Genomic DNA, 22,043 nt, shown 5'->3' with positions numbered 1-22,043 from the left:
CTGTGGATCAAAAAATAAATAAAAGTTTTGAAAAATGTTACAGAAAGAATGCACTCTGTTCTTTTCTATAAATGTGAATGGAAAAGATGCTGTGGAGCACACAACAAATTACTTGTGTGTTATATTCCAAGTCTTTCTCATTTTATTCTTCATGAAAGATATGAAGTCATATGGGTTTGGAATAACATGAGGGTGAGTAAATGGTGACATTTTCAGTTTTTGGGGGCAACTATGACTTTCAAATATGATCCCATAAAACTGTCAGTGGTTCTTCCCAAGAAGCAGAGAAGGTATTTCAAACCTGTGCAGCTGTAATACGCTTCACAGGATTCTCTCCTCTGCGCTCTAATTGAAGAAGAAAGTTATTATGCCATCTAATGAGCTTTAGAAAGTCAATTCCTTGACATGCACAATAATAATTAAAATTGATACTCAGCCTGAGAGCATCTATTCAGCACTGCAAAAGAATCACAATACTATTGATTTTCACACCTTTACTGCAAAGAGATGAAAAAAAGAAACAAGTCCCTTCATCTGATGATGGATAGATGGAGGTAAAGAATAGTTTCCTGACGTCCTTCTCACAAACAGCACATAAACAGATCTTCTCAAAACACACACTTCCTTGTCGAGAAAGCAAAAAAATAAATAATAATTCACAACATTCCAAATATGGAGGCATATAAAAACTGGAAGTAGATCAATGTTAAAAAAGCAAATTCAGGTTTACACATCGCATGCAGCTTAAATCAATATTAGACCCAACAATTGAATTAAATAACAATCGCCAAAAGGTGCTTCAGTAGTTAAAGAATGAATGTGTGAGCACAAGAGATGAGAGTGAGAGAGATGAAGTGAGGGAGTGAAAGAGACAGATAGAGACAGATGATCAACTCAGCACCGGACGGCAATCTACTGCTAGGAGAGATGGAAAGAAAGAGAGCCAGCGATAAAGAGAGAAGTAGAAAAGACAGAAGATGAGAAACAAAGTGAAAGAGTGAGCTGAATAAAAATGGAAGCATAAAAAAAAGAAAGTGACTGAATACATGTAAGAACTGTTTTAAACATCCTGCATCGACATTAGATTTCCTTTGATAACGGCCATAAATAATAAAACGGTTATCAGGGGTGGGCCATTAAAGGAATAAGCAGAGTTCACAATTTTGGAGTGAATTATTCCTTAAAGAACCATTACAAGATATCAAATTTATGAGAAGGGTGACCTCATTCAAATGCTAATTTAAATGGAACCACAAAGCACTAATTATTATTCAGTCTGGCAATTATTTTTAGGTTACAGCTGATAACTGACAAATGCCGAAATTGTAAATCTATTAATTTTAAATATTCCGTTTGACATCCATTATATAAAATAAATACCATTCAAAAGTATAGGGTGATTAAGATTTAATTTTTAAAGAAAGTAATACTTATTTAGTAAAGATGCATTAAATTGATTCAAAGTAAATCAAAGTGATGGTAAGGACATTCAAAGCACAAAGATTATTGCGAACGGCAAAAGTGCTCATCATCAGTCTCTGACGCAGCTCACATTAAACACAGCGCAGCGGTTCCGGGTTCTACATCAGAACGCTGGCTCAGTATTGGCCGGCTACTGCGTCAGCATCACACGTCGTGGGGCTCACATGAAGAGTGTTGGAGACTGACACAGAGGAGAAGAAATAAAGTCAACTTTGAATAAAGTCATTATTTTTGTTTTTTTGCGCACAAAACGTACTCTTGTCATGTCATAAAATTGAGGTTGAACCATGTAGTCGCAGGACTATTTTAACGATGTCTTAAAGGACAAATTCGGTATTTTACACTTAAAGCCCTGTTTTCAGATCGTTTCTGATGAAATAGAACGGTTAAGATTAAAATTTGGACAGATGCTGCTGTCCCGAGAATTTTCGGTTCTACCTTTCTTGGCCTTGAGAGGTTATGACGTTGCAGTCTATCGGGGGCAGGAAGCTTTTGGATTTCATCAAAGATATCTTAATTTGTGTTCCGAAGATGAACGAAGGTCTTAAGGGTTTGGAACGACAGGAGGGTGATTAATGACAGAACTTTCATTTTTGTGTGAACTAACCCTTTAAATCTTTGCCATAATCTATCACTTTCCGTTGTAAGTTAGAAATGCTGATCTACAGGGCTACTGTGTCATTAAGTAAAAACAGAAATAAATACTATACATTTGTAAAACAAAATTATCTGATTACTTGAAGAATACCCATCACATCATAATTATGACCGGAGAAAGGGAACATCTAAAGGCCCGGGTATTCTACATTTTCCACGTTCCGCTCAGTCTCACGCAGAGTCGTGTTCGCACAGCTTTCAAAGTAGTATACTCAAAAATGGATAAATGTGTATGGACGAGTTCGACACATTGGCAGTACAATTGCTTTTTTTTTTTTACTCTACCAGTCAGAGGGCAGCACTGAGTCATGTCATTTACAGTACATTCACTCAGAAGGATTGAAGAAACGTAGCGGATCCCCCATTCACTGCATCCAAAGTTTAAAACAATAACCAAAATAAAAAGGATGGAGAAGGACATGCTGCTTTGTATCACTCTTTCCACACTCTTCGACTACTGCACAGTCAAATTTGAAGGTATCATAGCATTAGGCAGCAAGAGGTACAGGTGTGTTCTTCAGAGAGAAGCTGTAGTGTGTCAAAACATCATGAGAGAGAATAAGTGTCAACATGAAGAGCGCTGCTGTCAGCTGGAGGACTGATAGACACGCTCACACAGGTATACAGAAGATAAATGCTTCCCCTTCACAATTTAACCGAAGACATTCAAGGGCAGCAAGTCATGATCAGACGCTCTCAGCCAAGAGTGCTTCACTTTTCTTCCCGTTTCTTCCAGTCCTCTCACTAGCCAACCACATTCCTCCTTTCGGATGCTTTTATCTGCACCTTTGAAAGTGCCTTTCATAACTCTGTCTATACTATCTGTGTGGACTGGTGTGAAGAAATACAGAATTTACACATTCACATCTCTTTCCAATATTTTAATTTAAATGTAATGCATTTTAATTTGGGAGGGATTATGAATCATTTAGCTGAACTTTAGCTTTGACTGCAGTTTAACTTAATATTTTATTTTTAAACATTTTAACTTTCTCACTACTGATTTTCAGAATAAAATAATTGGCAGACCACCTGCTGGAAGAACCCCACTTTATGTGCAGCGCTATCTCTCATAAAAATATTTGTACACTTGTTTTGGTGGCCTAATGACAGTGATAGATCATGTGTGTGTGTACGTACGTACGTGTGTGTGTGTGTGTGTGTGTGTGTGTGTGTGTGTGTGTGTGTGTGTGTGTGTGTGTGTGTGTCCACATGAAGTTCTACAGATGAGAAAACTTCCATGGAGCATTATTCTATTTGCACATGTGCATTGGGCGACGGAATTGTTTTCCAATTGGGTTTGCCCAATTAATTTCCACTTGGCCACATGGAAAGTGTTTCTTCAAAACCAAAATGATATTGGCATGAAAAACTGAGGTTTCTACCATTCTTTCATGATTTTTCATGTTCATCACTATTTCAAAATAAAGGTCTATGGAAGTAAAATAATGACAAATGTTTTTGAAATAAAAAAGCCTGTTGAATTGCACTACTTGAAAAAAATATGTATTGCATTAACCATGCTTGCATTTTAATGCATTGTATTTTTAGGGCTTGTATTTTTATGGGCTGAAATTCAACATGGTTGTATATTTAAGCTGTGAATATTTCAATTCAAAACATTTCAAACACATTTTCATTCATAAAAAATCAATAATCCATTTTCACCTTTCATATTTCACTTCCAAAATATTCAAACTGTTTAAAAATACAACCTATAATATTCAACAGGCAATTTTCGGTCCACTTTATTTCGCTTTACAAATTCACTTCCACAAATTCAGTGGTTCAAATTCGACAGTAAATTCAACATTGACATCCAGGAACTGCAGGAAAAGCAGTAGATTACCGAGCATACTCTCCATCTGCTGTTAATCGATCTCACCAGCAGGGAGTGCAAGCGCGTGTTGTTGACGAGGACCAGAGCAACAGTTAGAGCAAGCCATTCATTCATTCATAAACACTGATTTATAGAAATGTAAGTGTATTTGTGATTATTATGAGGGCTGCTTTTATGTTTATTTTAGTGTCTTCACGGTCCCTGTGTAGCCTACATGCATCTTTCTCTACCGTGAACAAGATAATAATGTTATTCCCCCGATGCTGATGTTATGTTACATTTGAGGTAGACATATTTCTCTTGGTTGTTCAACTTTAGTTACCTTAACTTTATATCGCGGTGATGTGCTGCGCGGGTTTCCCTCAATAATTCAGGCTTGCTGGACATATAAAACGCTTTACGTATATTAATGGACTAATACAGTGATATTATAAAAGACCAAACTCGCACCTTATTGAGAAGGCTGTACTTTATGACCAGGCAAGCAGATGGACTCAGAATATGAACTTAACACACAAAGTTTCACGCGTTTCCCAGTGATATACTGGCTATAAAGTTGGCTTGACATTGGACATTCGCACATTTAGGGACCGTCTCTAAAGTTACATTCAACATTCCGTTTCTAACTTCAATAGCATTAGAAGAGAATGAATTGCAGTCATACAAATAACTGTAAGTGTTCATGTAGGTGTCAGACGTGATGCACACCTTTTACATTTATTCATAAATAGAAGTTTGCTATTGAAGTTAGAAACGTGTGTAGCCTAATGTCGTATGCAACTTTAAAGACGGTCCCTAAAAGTGCGAATGTCCAACGTCAAGCCAACGTTATAACCACATATAACTGGGAAACGCTTAGCGTGAAACTTTGCTTGCACGTAAGTTTATATTCTGAGTCTGCTTGCCTGTAGCCATAGTACAGCCTTCTCAATAAGGTGCGAGTTTGGTCTTTTATATCACTGTAATTAAGCTACGTTAAGCGTTTTATATGTCCAGCAATCCTGAATTATTGAGGGAAACCCTAATACTGCAGCACATCGCCACGATATAAAGTTAAGGCAACTAAACAACCTAGAGAAATATATGTCTACCTCAAATGTAACATTTGTTCTGTACATTTGTTTGTTCTCGTTCACGGTAGAGAAAGATGCATGTAGACTACACAGGGACCGTGAAGACACTGAATTAAACATAAAAGCAGCCCTCATAATAATCACAAATACACTTAAATTTCTATAAATCAGTGTTTATGAATGAATGAATGGCTTGCTCTAACTGTTGCTCTGGTCCTCGTCAACAACACGCGCTTGCACTCCCTGCTGGTGAGATCGATTAACAGCAGATGGAGAGTATGCTCGGTAATCTACTGCTTTTCCTGCAGTTCCTGGATGTCAATGTTGAATTTACTGTCGAATTTGAACCACTGAATTTGTGGAAGCGAATTTGTAAAGCGAAATAAAGTGGACCGAAAATTGCCTGTTGAATATTATAGGTTGTATTTTTAAACAGTTTTAATATTTTGGAAGTGAAATATGAAAGGTGAAAATGGATTATTGATTTTTTATGAATGAAAATGTGTTTGAAATGTTTTGAATTGAAATATTCACAGCTTAAATATACAACCATGTTGAATTTCAGCCCATAAAAATACAATGCATTAAAATGCAAGCATGGTTAATGCAATACATATTTTTTTCAAGTAGTGCAATTCAACAGGCTTTTTTATTTCAAAAACATTTGTCATTATTTTACTTCCATAAAGGTCTGAACACGCCTTAGAGTATGAAAATATTCTTGTTACAAATTGATAAATTACGGCTCCTCTGTAATTTATTTTGAAAATCAGTCGCCAAATATGTAAACTAGAGATTGTAAGTTTAGGTTTAGTAGGTTAGGTTAGTTTAGGTTTAGTATAGGATATTACTGTTTTAAATATGTAATGGCTGTATTATAACCCCAATATATGGGGTTTGAAACCATTTTTAAGTACTTTGGTGTTGTTTATTACTACTTAAAAAAAAAAATTTTTAAACCACATCGCTTATTGCTTATTAACATTTTTAACAAAAGTTATGTGGTCTAACCAACATGGAATACATGTAAAAAATATAAGGAAAGAGATGATTCTGAATTTCTCACAGACTGTGTCAAGATATCATTGACCCACTTATGCCCAAGAGTGTTAAGCAGAAAATTTTGCTGCATAGCATAAGGATCATCATGGAAATGAACTGTTATATTTGCATGTAGAATGTGTACAGTACATCATAGTTCAAAAGATAGCATCCATTCAATTATTTTAGAAAAAAAGAATAGATTCACCATGTGTGATGTGGCAGCGAGCTATAATGCACATACGTGTTCTTTTTGTGTTTCTTGGAGGTTGAATTAATTTCAAAATCTGCCAAACTTTTGCCAAAACACCCTATACTTCTGAATAGGATGTCTACTTCATAAATTGTATGACATTTTTTAAAATAATGGTTCAGATCACTCAAACAACATGGAATTGGAGGCACCCTTATATGGGCAGTAATGTCAACTAGTGAAAAAGTTTGGTACTGCGCCCAAACAAAACCTTACTGAAAGCTTATTTTTTTGAGATATCAACCTAAAATTTGAAACACAACTTGTTCAGATTTCTGGCTTTGATTTTTTAGCATTTTTAGAGTCCTCCAGGTTTAGAAAATATATATTTTATATAAAATATGAATACAATTTTTAACATTGTACATTTTCATAAAGTCAAACTTCTATAACTTTTTTTACTGTTTAACTTCCTTAATGTATTTCTACACTTCTAAAAAAATCTGCCAAATGTCTTCTTTAAAACAAGACCAATCTTACATCTATATTCCAAAACATTCTTGAATTACAACCATGTAAGTTACAATGCATTTTCATTAAAAAAAAAAGGGGGGTGCCGCTTAAGGGGTTAAAAAAAAGGTCTTAAATAAACAAAACAAAGAATCAAATAAATTGTATTGATTTTATTCATTATATTCATCATAGAAGTGTATTAAAGTCAAAGTATAAATAAAAACTGCATTTTTCTTTATGTATTCTTGAAAAAAGAAAAGTTTTTCAGAGTTGTCACAAAAAGTGTGATTTACCATATTTATTATAATTTTAGACATAAAAATATTGGAAAACAATGCACCACATGCTGATTGTTGATTATTGTGCACATTTGAAGGGGAAAAAATGCAAGAAGGGTAGACTCAGTAGAATGAAATAGTTTAGTCAAAATTACACCACTACCCACAACAATGAAAAAATTACTCTTAACTTGATTTGTTTTATTAACATGCTCAAACAGTCTACATTCTGAGTAAACGATAATGAATAAAATAACACATTTTCTGCAGATGACAAGAGATGAAAAGAGAGAAAAGCACTGAACTGAAAGAAAGAACAAAGATGTCACCAGAAGAAGAAGAGAAGCCTTTCCTGGACATCTGAAGAGGGTCAGAAGCAGATGAAGGAAGATAAAACTGTTCGGTTGAATGAGTGATAAAGACTTTGACACTAACTTAATTACTGATAATTGATTCTGCTCCTAAGAAGATGATGATACAAAGCGCTATCAGTGTGTGTATGTGTGTGTGTGGCTGTCAGGAGGTATTCTAAACAGATCTATAAAGCATCTCGACATCATACCTGATGAGAATGGCATCAGAGACACGCATGGCTTTGATCAGAAGTGCACTCTCTAAACCAGCAGACATGTTGCTGAGACTACACCCAGGCCACCCGTTTGGATGGACAGCACAGAGACAGAGTGAGATGAAGGAGAGCAAACATGTCTGCTCCGAGTGGTTCCTCTCATTGATGAACAGATGAGACTGAAAGAATGTCCTTTCAGCCACTGGCACGCACACAAACATACACTCATCTCAAGCATGGGTGATATTCAAACCCACCAGAAATTTGAAGCAAGTGGTGCATTTCCAATCATCACTTCCACTGGTAATTTTCTACTTCACTTAGGCTGCTATTAAACATCCTAAACTTTGCTTTGATTCAGTCAGAAGTTATGTTGACAAGCTCTTTAAAAGTACACTTCATGATTCCCAAATTTGCACCGTCTTAAGTCACTCATTCTTGAAGTTTTAATAAATTACGCTTTTTTAAAGGGACCAGGTTTTTTTTTTTTCGATCAGAGTAATTGAATATTGAGTATAGTTGATACAGAATCTCGAGCCGATACTTGTATTTTCCAAGTGCTTAGTGCACACCAAGTACATTACAGTTATTCAATTCAATTCAATGTATACAGGGACATACAGAGGGTTTCTCAGGGGCTCAAATATTTTTAAACAATAAAAGAGGCTTTTTCCCCACCGGTTAATCGAAGTGTAATATTTTACTTCTAAAGCGCTAATTCGGGGGTGGCAATTGCTTGTTCATTATCATTCTTAGTGAAAAAGACAACAACAAGAAGGATACAAATAACCAGGTACCCTATTAGCATTGTTTTTAGGGCTGCACAATTAATCTCCATTAACATGAAATCACGTTCAAAACCCAAAAGAGCATTTAAAGAAGCAACACGCGTCAGACATCTTTCCAAACATAAAAATGTATGAACCTCTTACACAGGATAAGGCACACAACATATTTCATAATATTCTACACAGTGATAAAGACTATATCGTAGGGCTGGGGTAAACAATTATTAATAAAACTATTAGTCGGGCGATATTGTATCGATTAGTCGACTAATCTAACGACTAATTGGATTATTAATATAACAATTATTTTTCTGTTGCTCGATTAATAAAAACCCTGGCCTGGACATTGCTTGGCTCCATTAATTGACATTGGCGAACTAGCGTACTGAATCATGATACTATAAGCTGGCTAACTTTATGTATTTGACTCGTAAACAACCACAGCATGAGTTAACGCTAACTAACGTTAAGTCGTAAGTCGTGACTCGTGCGTTAGCTAACGTTAGACAGATAATGTTAAAAGCTACTGCAATCTGCTTGCTACCGTTAGCTAGATCTAGCAGCTGTGCACTTTGGTGGTGCTGGGCTAACCAAGGCATCTTAGCTCTGTGCAGTTTGTTCGTGCTAGGTTAGTAGCTACCGTTCACATTAGTTCAAAATCTGTTGGAACAATTTTTCTATTTTATTTAACTATTTGAAAAAAAAATGAAATGCGTCTGCGCCATCCATTCACTTCACACAGAGACAAGCAAAACATGCAAGGTTCATATTTAAATAGTCTTCTTGCAGTTAAATATACACAGACACTATATCGTGGTATATATCGGCTACAGTGCTCACAGTAAAAAAGTTAGTCTGGAGCCCCGCGCTTAGATAAACACGGGAGCGAGCGACTGAAAGCAGCTGCCTGTTACCGAATATACCCGGTACTACAGGTACCGTCACATTTTCAGTACCGGTACTTTGACGACGCTATTGGGAATTCTGTGAAGAGGTTGCAGTTTCGTCCTCCATTCTGCAATGTTTCTGTCTCCCACGTGTATTTTTTGCTCCGGGAACGGTGCAAAAAATAAATTAAGTGTCAACGCAAAAATATGACGTCATCGACGCGCCGCTACAGCACTACTATATCGATTAGCAGTGAAGTATATACTTTATTAACATGAAAATACCCGAGAAGGCTTGAAGAACTCAGATAAACGATATATTGTCATAGCCGTGTGTTTATTAGACATGTTCAGATTTTAATTGTAGTGTCTGTTCTCTAACTGAACTAAATTACACATTTCTATTACTATAAAAAAATAAATAAATCAAAACGACCTGTGGGGGAGTGATGCCGCAGTGGCAGTCAACAGTTTCCAAACAATCACTACAGTAATTGTACTTATATTTATTTATATATAGAATTAAACATCTGTTACAATAGTAGACATAATAAGACTGTGTGGTCACAATTATGAATATGGGACTACTGATCTATTTCATAAATATCTAACAAATAATTGCAACAAAAGGAAAAAAAAGTGGACATAATGTTAGAAAGCATGACGCTTACAGCATCAGAATCCCAGTCAGTCAAGCAAGCCAACGGGTTATGGCAATGACACCTTGGATGGTCTGCAAAAACTAAAATAAACAGTAAATTAATTATTTGAGTGATTTGTTACAAAAGTGCGCATCAAATATGCGAAACACAGAAGCTCGAACGTGAGTGACGTGCTAGAACAGCATTGGTTCAACTTCTCATACGTCACAAACGCATAATTGAGCTGCTTCTTTTCCTTTTAATGGCAGTTGGCAAACCCACTTGAAGGTCCATACTGCCACCTACTGCATGACAGCGGAGTGAAATAAAGGATCGGGCTTAGGATAACCGATATCAATCATAAATGTTCAATCCGCCACAATACCAATCCTTGAGATCGGCTCAGGACATCCCTACTTTGAGCATTGAATAAAAGCCTTAAATCAACTCAAACAATTTAGACTGCAAGGTCCACAAATTGCTTTAGTGAAGCAAACAAACTAAGCGCTTCAAAATATGGATTTCACTGCACTTGCCTTCCATACGAGATGCTGCACTAAATACACACATGTTCGGAGTTAGTTCATCTCTCTCACACATGTGAAACACACCTTAGTCAGACAGACACACACTCCTCTGTTTGGCTGCTGAGTGGCAAAGCTTTGAGATCAAAGGTTTTACAGATGGCTTAACGAGCAGTTAGACACATAACAGCAGGAGACAGAGAGAAAGAGAAAAAGTGAGGAGGAGAGACAGGTATTTAGACAAGCCACTTAACTTGCACAATAACAGTATCTCGCTTTCTACTGAATACAATTTTCAGTGTAAAACAGCCTCAACCTAACAGATTTTTTTTATTTCGTATAATGTCAGCCAAACAAAAGAGAGAGAGAAAAAAAAAGCACAACAATAAACAGGAAAAAATATATAGGCCTAGCTCAAAGCAGCAATTAACGGGATTCAAACATTTTAAGACCTTTATGGCATCTATGCTGTTAGGGTTTATGTTGACCTGAAATGTAGGGCTGACACTGACACAGATGGGACTGATGAAATAGGCACGAAAAAGAAAATACTTAAACACACACAGAAAAGAACGGCTTGAACAAGAATATTTGATACACAATAGGGTCATTTCGTGCCCATTCCAAGTTTCGGAAAAAAAATTATATATATTTTTTATGCAAAGACAAACATGTGGTGAAAAAGTTTTTAATGTTCTTTATTAAGCCATATTCGGACAGTAATTGTTTCTCATAGGGACATTTACAGGGGCTAGTCATTGATTTTATTGCCATCCAAATCTAGAATGTCAGTGTTTGTCACCACCTGCGTAAAAATCCCAGGCCGAATTACCTACTGTTTTTTGACAAACACCATGGTCGTGACAAACACCTACGTCACCGGACTATTTGCCTAATCTTCACGGTACTTTAGATCGCGGTGGAAACGCATATATTGGCTATATATTGATCTACGCAGGAAACAAATGCTTGTCAAAGTCATTCTTATGACCAAGCAGGTCATTGACGCATTTTAGCTTTTATATAAAATAGCATTATTCTGCTGTCAGCACCTTCATACACTCAAACTTGTAATCCTGATCTACATGCTGAAAACAGCCCTGCCTCATGAATATTCATTAAACTCATTACCACACAAAGTGAGGAAACAAACCAGATTTTGGAGAGCGAGAGAGAGAGCGAGAGAGAGAGAGAGAAACCTTTTACGGACAGAGAGAGAGACATTAGGCTAAAAAAAATTAGAGTTAGAGAAAATAAGTTATAACTTGCACAATAAAAGTATCTCGCTTTCTACTGAATACAATTTTCAGTGTTTTCAGATTTTTTTTATTTCGTATAATGTCAGCCAAACAAAAGAGAGAGAGAGAAAAAAAAAGAGCACAAGAATAAACAGGAAAAAAATATATAGCTCAAAGCAGCAATTAACGGGATTCAAACATTTTAAGACCTTTATGGCATCTATAAGAGAGAGAGAAAACATGCTCTCTTTTCTTTCCTCTCCTTGCTGAAATGTACTATTAGTCTGTGTTTGAAACCTGCAGAATATATTGAGCATGATATAAGGCTGTCTGAATCCATACTGTCAACTAAAATGCCTCCATCTGGATGATTTGTTAATGCAGACATATGATATCCTATGTGTGTGGGTCAGCTGTCAGTCACTGAAAAAAAAGAGATAAAAAATCGTGTCTGATGGAGTGCTTCAAATTAGTAAATTATTTATTATTTTATTTTATTTTTTTTATTTTTTTTTTCAATGCATGATTCAATTTCTACCGACAAATAAGCATTGTAGTCATTACATATTCCCTAGGATATTTCTAAAGCTCACGTCAACTTAGATCATTAAACGTGACACTATGGTGCCTTGGAAAGCAGTCTGGTGCCTTCCTTCAAAAATGCTGTCCAGGAGGTCAGTCAGTACGTTTACATGGACAAGTCAACAATAATCCGACATTAAGCTGATTAAGACAATACTCTGATTAAGAAACCAGCATGTAAACAGATTTATGATTACCTTAATCCATCTAAAGTAAACATACTTGAAGTAAACAAATCAAATTAAGACACGAGTATTCCTAGTCCCATTATCAAAGTGCATTAAAGACATGTGCACACCTAAATCACACTATTAAAGACGTGTGGGAGTTTGCCGCATTTTGGACACACACACATGGCAGTGGTCAACCGTTTGTCAGCAAACAAAGGAGAGGATGGCTTCAGAATTTGTATCCTATCTGCCCTCGTCTATTTGCACGTTTAGCATGACAAACAATTAACTGCACTTGATAAGGAGGTAACGTCGGACGGAGTGGCATGGTGATGACAATGGCGTGTGCCATTAATCGATCTAGGCCTATGTTCTAACATGTAAAACGGAAACATGACAAGAATATTCTTAAAGCAACTCATGTAAACAACACCTTAATCAGAATATTACTTATTCAGAATAAGGTCAATAATTAGATAACTGCTGTCCATGTAAACATAGTGAATGACTGTCTGGACAGCGAGGCAACTGCCTTTTTGGATGTCTTTACAGCTTTAAATGTCTTGTACAACTCTCTGATGAATGAGTGTGTGCATGTATGAGAGACCATTAGTGGCTATTAGTGAGCTAGAATCTCAATCAATAGTTGCTTTACTATCAAACAGTTCAACAGCCAATTCATACTCCCACCTGCTTCCCCTCTGGCACGCTCCTTTTCAGCCCCTCACAAATGTCTTGCCAAAATAAAAGGCCAAAAGTCTGAACTATCAATTTCTCTGAGCTGCACCCTGCCTTCACTAGCTGGTTTAAATCTGAAAACTCCAAAAAGCGACGAAATTGTCAGACATCCAAAACAACTGGAATACAGCGCTGGTTGTTCTCTCGAACGATACTCGACGATAACGACGGAATCCAAAGGCATGGGTGAGGTAATGGGTGTATTAAATTATATGAAATAATCCCGAAAAAAAGCACAAACGCGGCAGAGATGGCAAGTTCAGCAGCTGGAATTTGCTGAGGTGAAGTGACGGCTAACCGGCTAGCATTGACATCATTGGGAATCCACCTGTCACTCAAAAGTGGACACACCCTTAATTTTGCAGAACTTTAAATATTAATCAACTAAACAGGTGAGTTATAAAAAAAAAAAATTCACGGGCAAAATGAAGGCATGAAGGGCAAAATTAGCTGTATAGACCAAAGCCACAGAGAGAACCAGGCTCTAAACATGTTTTTTTTCTGCTGTAAAGTTGGGCATTTCAACCTGGGGGAGATACAGATTTGACTCACTTCTGCAGCCAGCCTCAAGCGGCCAGTCGATGAATTGCCGTTTAATTCACTTCCGTGTTGGTTTCAAGAGAGAGACAGGGAGGTTGCCGCTTGGGCGTTACCAACGGACGTCGCTCAAATGCCTCTGGGCGCAATTGGATAGACCTAAAACCAATCAGAGTGATCGTCATTGTTTAAAGCCTAACTCAACGTTTGTAATTGGTGCCTCGATCTGGAAAAAATTGGAAATGGGCTTGAATGGGCTCTTGGCCAGATGGACTTGCTGAGAAAATCTCAAATTTACCAGAAGTTCGTCAGGGTTCACCCTTCAGTTACACTAACCTGTATCGATATCATGTGATACTGTTCTAAACTGTTAATAAAAAAAATAAACATCCAATTCTAACTTAAACCATCATCTCTTCTCACACATACACAGAAAACAGAAGGTACAATCCTTTGAAATACTAAATAAATGTTTAAAAGGACATGAGAAACAAAATATTTCTTCATCTGTGGAAATAAATCAGATAAATCAGATCAACTGAACCACTTTTTGAAAGTTCATCTATTCATCATACATGGCAAACTTCGGTCCTGGGGGGCCACAGTCAGGGTCCGAAATTAATACCTGCCAAGCGCCAAATGTGGGTCGATTTTCCAATTGGCGTGTAAATCTCAAAAGGCTATCCGCCACACTATCATACCAAAATAGTAATGTGTAATATAATAAAATGTTTATTACAATTGCATTTTGTAATGTTATAAAATATCTGGATGACTCGGAGTTGTTGTGTTTGCCAGCCACTAATCTGGGGACGAGGTTAGCTAGCCACAGAGCGTCTCTAGCGCTCCTCCTCCAAGTCTCGCGGCACTGTCTCGAGTAAGGTAAGGTAAACAGTGCCGCAAGACTTGGAGCACTAGAGACGGTCTGTTGCTAGCTAGTTCTCCAGCTAACTTCATATGGAGTATACTGTAAGTTACATTACATCGCTTAGGTGCCACCGGTCTGCAGCTAGCTGCCGCTTATTAGCTGTTATGTGGTGACATTTACCAGGAGTGAGTCAACCTTTGAAACGTAAACCCACAGAAAAAAAGGGGGTGAATTACATAAAAAAAAGAACGTTTTGTGAGAAATGGAGGTTTGGAGTTGTTCTGTGTGTCGCCAGTATGCTAAAGATAAAAACAGAAACAAATTTGTCATCGGAAATAAAACAATGAAATTTGAGAACATTCGTGACGATGAACACAGCAAGTGTCACATTGCCTGTGTGTCTGTGTCCCTGGCTCAATCGGAGCCTCTACTCTTGAAAACTTCTGTGACAGCGCTAATGGCCTTGTCAGAGCAGACCAGTACTCTTATTCATTGTATCTGACATGTTTCATTTGTTTTCATTACTGTTTGGCATTTTTGTACATTTTTGGTTTGGCAACTCTGTACAGCACTTTTGGTCAACTACAGTTTCTAGAAGTGCTTTACGAATAAAGTTGATTACATTTTGATCAATAGGCCTATATAGATTTTTTTTTAATATACATTTCAAATTTTGCTCTAGACAATTTTTAATGTTTGTATTCAACAATACCTTATCTCAATTAAATGTACTGAAATTAATGTATGTGACACAAAAAGGCTGTTTATTATTTTGGCCAGTAAAAAATATGCTTGGCTGGTGGATTTTTTCATCTACCAGTCCCCATGGCAGGTGAGCCAAAAAGTTAATTTCGGACCCTGGCCACATTCCTGCAGAGTTTAGCTCCAACGCTAATCAAACACACCTGCTCTTAATTTTCCAGCAATCCTGAAGAGTTGCGTGTTTAGGCCCGGAGTGGTCATCGACAGAACCTGAAAAATTCCCGGTGGGCCGCTCATGGCGGTTGTACCACTTCGACATAAAAAGTAGTTTCACGGGAGGCGGAAAGCACAAAACTGTAGTTCATTTTCAATGAGAGGCACACTGAAAGCGGCAAATTGCAGGCGTTTCTAGCGACAAAGACAAAGTGGTGCTCCCCACATTTGCCCATGCACAGCTCTTCGAAAATCATAAATATTACATGGTGTACTAGGGCTCCGTATCGAGTTTGATACTTTTTAGGCACAACCAAATTACCTTGATACCACCGAGCATCAAACAATCTCTTGTCGTTTGGTACCAATTTTCAATACCTAAGGGGTTAATCTAGTCAACGTCAGTGAGCCAAAAAGCATGCAGCATGATTGGCTGTGGCGAGGCATCAAGGAAAAACACTAGTTTACGCCGGTTACACCAAGAGACATGGCTCACGTGAGGCTGTAGTGTGTAAGCAACACAACCCCCATAGATGTAAAAGATCAAAAGTGTGGCTACATTTCACCAGGCTTGATGCCAACAGCCCGCGATGCAATATTTGCGACAAGATAATTACTGCCAAGACTGGCAACGCGACAAATCTGATGAAGTACTTGACAGTGCATGGAATATTTGTGATCCCATCGACCAAAACGCATCTTAATACCAGGTGTAAACAGGGCCAAAGAGTGAATCCACATAGGCCTATCTACCATATATGCAGAACAGATAATAGTTGTAAAATAAAATTGTAGGTTCTAGGTTAATTTACAGTATGTTCTTTCTTGAATTCTTTGTCAATGTTTTTAAAAAAGTCAGTAAATGATTGAACAAATTTGTGAGGCAGTCAATCAAAAAAAATTAAAAATTAAAAAAGTCAATTAAAAAAAGCCATCAAGACACTATCAAGGTTATTATACAGTGGTGTAACGTGACATCTTATAGATGAGCTTAGTCTTATGTCTTACTCTAAGATACAGTAGCAAACACCTTATTTTTCATTTCAATGCTAAGGGTCACAGATAGGGTGAAAAAAGCAACAAAATACATCACACTTTCTGTGCAAGTAAGCTTGACTAAGGTTGTAATTGAACTTCAGAGATTAAAAAAAAGATAGATGTAAACTACTGTCCAATCTGTTTATGTTTTCAGTGTATTAGGTCTACATGAATACTAATGAGGGCAACAAGAATTCAGAAGACAAGGAAAGCGTGGGAGAGCGGAAACTATTCTAGAGTGTCTCTATAAGAAAGATGGAAATATTCATTACTGAGATTAAAATTCAAATACTACAATAAGTCCAACTAAACAGAGACATAATCAGATCCAGTTCATACCTTTTTGTGACTCCTTACATCTAAATATAACCGGACACACAGCATACGCTGATGTGCAGAGACACAGCTCACACGCATAGATGAGGAGCAGGGAAATATTTGAGCCCTAATATGGAAGCTCACAAGCATTTGCAACCTCAATCCATATTTCAATTTCCATCCTCTCGTGAAAACGAACTCAATCACCACTATGTGTCCTCCTCAGTTGCTATTGTCTGTGTGAAGAAAAAAAAGCCTATTCTCACTTACAGTCGATCAATTATTGATCCAGCCAGACACCTTGTTCACTCCCATCTTTAACATGTGTGCACACCCTCAAACCGGTCCTTCTCTTCATAAACCATTCCTTCATTGTCAAATCTCACAATGTGCCATCTTATAAGTCAACCTCGAAAATAACACAGAATAAAACCAAGCTTAATTAAACTTCAGACCCACTTCAGCTGAAATACAAGAGAAAGAGAGAGACTATATCAGTTAACTGCTAGCTACAGTTATGACACCAGTAAATAATAAACTAAGTGCAAATGTAGTGTTGTCAAAAATATCGACTTTGATACATATTGATACTGAAATATCTGAAACGCTTTCAATACAAATTTTTCACAGAACAGATACACAATACCAGATGCGCTTTCTAGCACTCTCATCTCTCTGAAAGCGAGTTGACACACAAACCCGCCTCCCATCAATCACAATTATTTTATTTGCCCCAGAATCTGGATGAATTCATTGTGGCTTGGAATTGTGCGTATTGTTGTACATATCTTTACTCATTCCCGCAGATTTTGTGCTCACAACCAAAGGGCGTGCACATAAAGCCTTGTCTCAGTACTAAATTGAGTTCCTTTTCGCTGCTTATTGCCCTTACACAGACAAATACACACAAAATGTCAAAATGCCGGTGTTGGCGAGTACCGGTATTCATGTAAATAAATACAGTCAGTTATGTTTTAAGTGAACGTAAACAGGTGAGAAAGAAAACGCATGTGTAAACAGTACAATATGGTAAATGGTAAATAGACTGCTTTTATAATGCGCTTTCACAGACCCAATGGCCACCAAATCCAATCGCTTTACATATTGCCTCACATTCACACACCAACGGCGGTGTCAGCCATGCAAGGTGCCATCCAGCTCGTCGGGAGCAGCTGGGGTTAGGTGAGGGGTTAGGATAGAACCACCAACCTTCCGGTTTGTAGACAACCTACATGAACCACTGAGCCACCCAAGAAATGTACAGAAAGTCAAAACTTGATGCCTTACCATTAGCTCCACCTGCCAGTTCACATACTGTTCTGCCAAGTTAACATTGTCAGTTTGTTGTTTTATACTAGTTCCTCTTTTAAAGGCACCAGCTGTCTTTATAGCATATGATTCAGACATTGTAAATGTGTAGTTCTGGATAAATATTAAACAAACACTTTATCAGGGACTTATTAAACAAATAATGATCCATGTTTATTACACACAAGCAAACCATTTACTTCTGTTAACATTACTGATTATTTAAAAACAACAGCTTAAAAAAATTATAATAACAATCTGAATATTTCAGCACAGCAATCTCTCTCTCTCGCAGTCTGCCGCCCGGTCTCGGGTTTGTTCATAAATTACAACTGTTCATCATTCGAGGCAATTTGGTGCGTAATATCTTGGCTTTGATGGAGCTGCTGACTAATTGATGGATTGCTTTATTTTGGAATAGCGGAAACTGCCAAGCCGGTGTTGCGGTAGTAAATCTCTCCGCAATGAAAGAAGGCATCACATTTACACTGGACTTTAATCAGCGGCTAATGCAAGAGTTTATTCAGAGACCCACCATCAGCCCCATTTTACACAGCAGATGGTTACGGCAAAGAATCTGTCATTTCTGACACACCTGCTGAGAGACCCCTGTCAGAAACATCATAATCCATAACAGCACTGATTTAAGACGGTTATTAGTGTAAACAAAATTTGCATGTAACGATTCAGAGTGATTTGAGATGATTATCAAAAAACGCAATCTAATAGCATAAATGCTGTATAAATGCCATGGGAATACTAAAATGAATCCAAAATGAGCCAATTTTTTAGGGGCAAAAATCTGCAGAATTATTTCAAATAGATTTAAGGATGCAAACAGAAGTTCCATTGCTGTATAAGAAATACAATGCAGAAGAGAGACTACAGCTCTTTAAAATTCTTAAACAGTGGGAAGTGGGTCAGACTGATTTCAGGATGCATCATGCTAAAATGGCAGAATAAATATGGAAATACAGAAAGTGCGTGCAACAACAGATGGGAGAAGTTTGACGTTTAAAAAGAGAGCAGTATACGCAGATGAGTTTCACTATTTCACTTTCATCATATTTTATCGCTGTGTTAAGTACCGGGCATCAGACAGATTAGAAAAACACCCAGAACTGCATTAGGTGCATCACCCCGATCTGTGTCTCCATCTCTCTCCAACACACTCAAGAATTGCTCTCTGTAACTGTATATGAGGCCATTAATACAAAGTGAGAGGGCATCCCTTCTCTACGGAAGATGAATGGCAGGTTTGCACTGGATTGTGGGATTGACAACAGAGCAAGAATCAAAACGTCTATTTTGATTCATCTATTATTAGATGTATGATGATGACATCTGTTAAAAATAATGCTGGAATTTTAGTAGATCAGTGCTTCAAAATCACATTGTTAAATATGACTATTCAAAATAAATCTATGTTTATAACGTTCGAAAGGTGGGGTTCAGTAAGATCTTCAAATGTTTTTGAAAGAAGAAATAATTATTGCAATTTAAATTAGCAGCCTAACTGTTTTCTACTGTAATATGCCTATAACCTATGTAAAATCATTTATTGCTGTGATGCAAATTTTCAGCATCATTACTCCAGTGTCACATGATCCTTCAGAAATCATTGTAATATGATGCTCAAAAATCTGTATTATTTGAACGGCAGTACAATGTTGCAAAAGCTTTCTATTTCAGACAAATGCTAGCCTATTCTTTTGAGCTTTCTATTCATCAAAGAATCATGAAAAAAACATTTTCAACACTGATAATAATCAAATGTTTCTTGATCATCATATTATAATTATTTCTGAAGGATCATGACACTGAAGACTGGTGATGCTGAAAATTCAGCTTTGCATCACATAAATAAATTACATTATAACATATATTCAAATAGAAAACAGTTATTCTACATTACTAATATTTCACAATATTACAGCTTTTTTTTTTGTATGTTTAATAAAATAAATGCAGCCTTGGTAAGCATTACAGATTTTAAAAAATCTTACCGACCGAGAACTTTTGAACGGCAGTGTAGGTTTCCATTAAATATACATTTAAACTATTAAATATCAAATTAACAATAACTGTATACACTAAAAGCAATTATATTCAACAACCACCTGTGCTGCATTTGCTAAGTGGCAGAGCAGGCGTTTTAGGTGGTAATGAGCAGATTTCTTCCATGCCAGTGGACACATATGGTTAGTCACATGAGATGTGACACAGGTGTGTGTAAAACACTGGGGATTCTTCAGCTCTGAGGTGTCAAAGTGAAGTGTGTTCCTACAAACTCAACATTTTCCCCTATAAATGACCAGCTGGGGCCCAGAGCTGATCTGAAAACACCCCCACAAACCATCCATGAGCTGCACAGCCACCGTTCCGCTTCACAGACAGACCAACGTGTCAGCTGTGGCTAATTCCTGCAATGCAGCAACCCATTCAACACGTCTGCGTGAACGCGATCATGATAGCGGCTCAGTTTCTGGCAAAAAGCGCCCCTGCATCGCCGCACTGCGCGTGCGCACAACAACTTCCCACTATCTGGCAGGATGCGGGAGGTGTAGAGGGGGCATGCGCGACAAGATCCTTCCATTCACAGTCAATGAGGGATCAGTATTTAGCAATGCTTGTGTCACTGATACCCAGGCCTCTGCCCAAAAACAACTTGCAAGCATTAACAACAATACTCAAGTACTGCATTGACTCTGACAGGGCACCATAACCCAAAACACATATTTCAAAGCCATACTTGCGCGTATGACATCACAAATGGCCGTGCAAAATATATTTATTAAACATAAACACAACAACCTGAAGAAGGTGGAAGAGCCAGTCTGCTCATCAACATGACAGTTGTCAAAAGAATCACTAATTTGACTACAAACCCTCAGTCGTTCGTAGGTTAAAATATTGAACTGTCAAGACACAAAAATGTGCTTCTAAAATCAGGATAAATAGCTGTTATTGTATTATATAAGAGTCATAAAGTAATAAGGCTGGAAAGCGCAACAAGGGGCTAAGCTAGTTAGCACTGCAACAGCAGTCTGAAACAAGCTCAAATATTACCGGCACATATCCTCTAAACGCGCCGTGTTCACTCTTACCAATCTAATCAAGAGGTAAAACAGAAATATATGACATCCCCTGGTGTGTTGTGGTGTGTTTGGGTTAATAAACGTACCTTTTTATGAAGGTAAGCTGTTTTGCCGTATCGGATATTTTTCTATGGAGCGGCTTCACGTCCGGGTTAAATGAATGACGGAGGACGGGAGTGCGCACGTACTCGGGTGCGCGCACTATGTGCGATGGCTGCAAAATCAGTGTAAATTTCAGTTTACATGCGAGTATGATTATTATTTTAAAGCACATAATCATATAATTCGAATCTGATCTTATTTTATTGCCCTGAAAGCCTGTTTGAAAACAACTGTTATCATTCTATTTGATGTCACTATTAGACAGATGGGTCAACACTTTTTCTTTCATGAGTTCACTTGCACATTCAGTCTTAATATAATAGTTAATGGTAAACAAACTTGACTTGGTCCGTTATATCTGTCGATTTCAGTGAAATGTATGAGAGCTAGGCTATGTCTATGAAATTTAATTTCATATATTTTCATAGACTCAAATAAGTAGACTAGGCTATATTTATTTTATTTCGCTTTTATTTGTTATACAAGCATAATATCACCATATGTGTAGGGCTGTAAACCATTAATCGCGATTTATCGATAAAAGTTTGTGTTTACATAATATATGTGTGTGTATTGTGTATAATTATAGGCTATAAATACACACATGTATATATTTAAGAAAAAATTGTTATTTATATACAAAATA

General features: G+C 37.2%; 1 protein-coding gene across 1 annotated transcript in view; it reads right to left on the bottom strand.

Annotated features, from left to right (window-relative positions):
• The window catches only part of spop (speckle type BTB/POZ protein), a 77,365-nt gene extending 55,874 nt beyond the window's left edge, over positions 1–21,491 (bottom strand). Inside the window, exon 1 of the mRNA XM_079634371.1 lies at positions 21,382–21,491. The gene's annotated coding sequence lies outside the window, so the exon portion shown is untranslated. The remainder of the gene's footprint in view (positions 1–21,381) is intronic.
• Between the last annotated feature and the right edge of the window lie 552 nt (positions 21,492–22,043).

The sequence above is a fragment of the Phoxinus phoxinus genome, assembly GCF_949152265.1.
Source record: "Phoxinus phoxinus genome assembly, chromosome: 1".
NCBI classification, from domain to species: Eukaryota; Metazoa; Chordata; class Actinopteri; order Cypriniformes; family Leuciscidae; genus Phoxinus; species Phoxinus phoxinus.
Note: the sequence above shows the minus strand (reverse complement) of the source record. Positions and strands in the feature narration are given on the sequence as shown.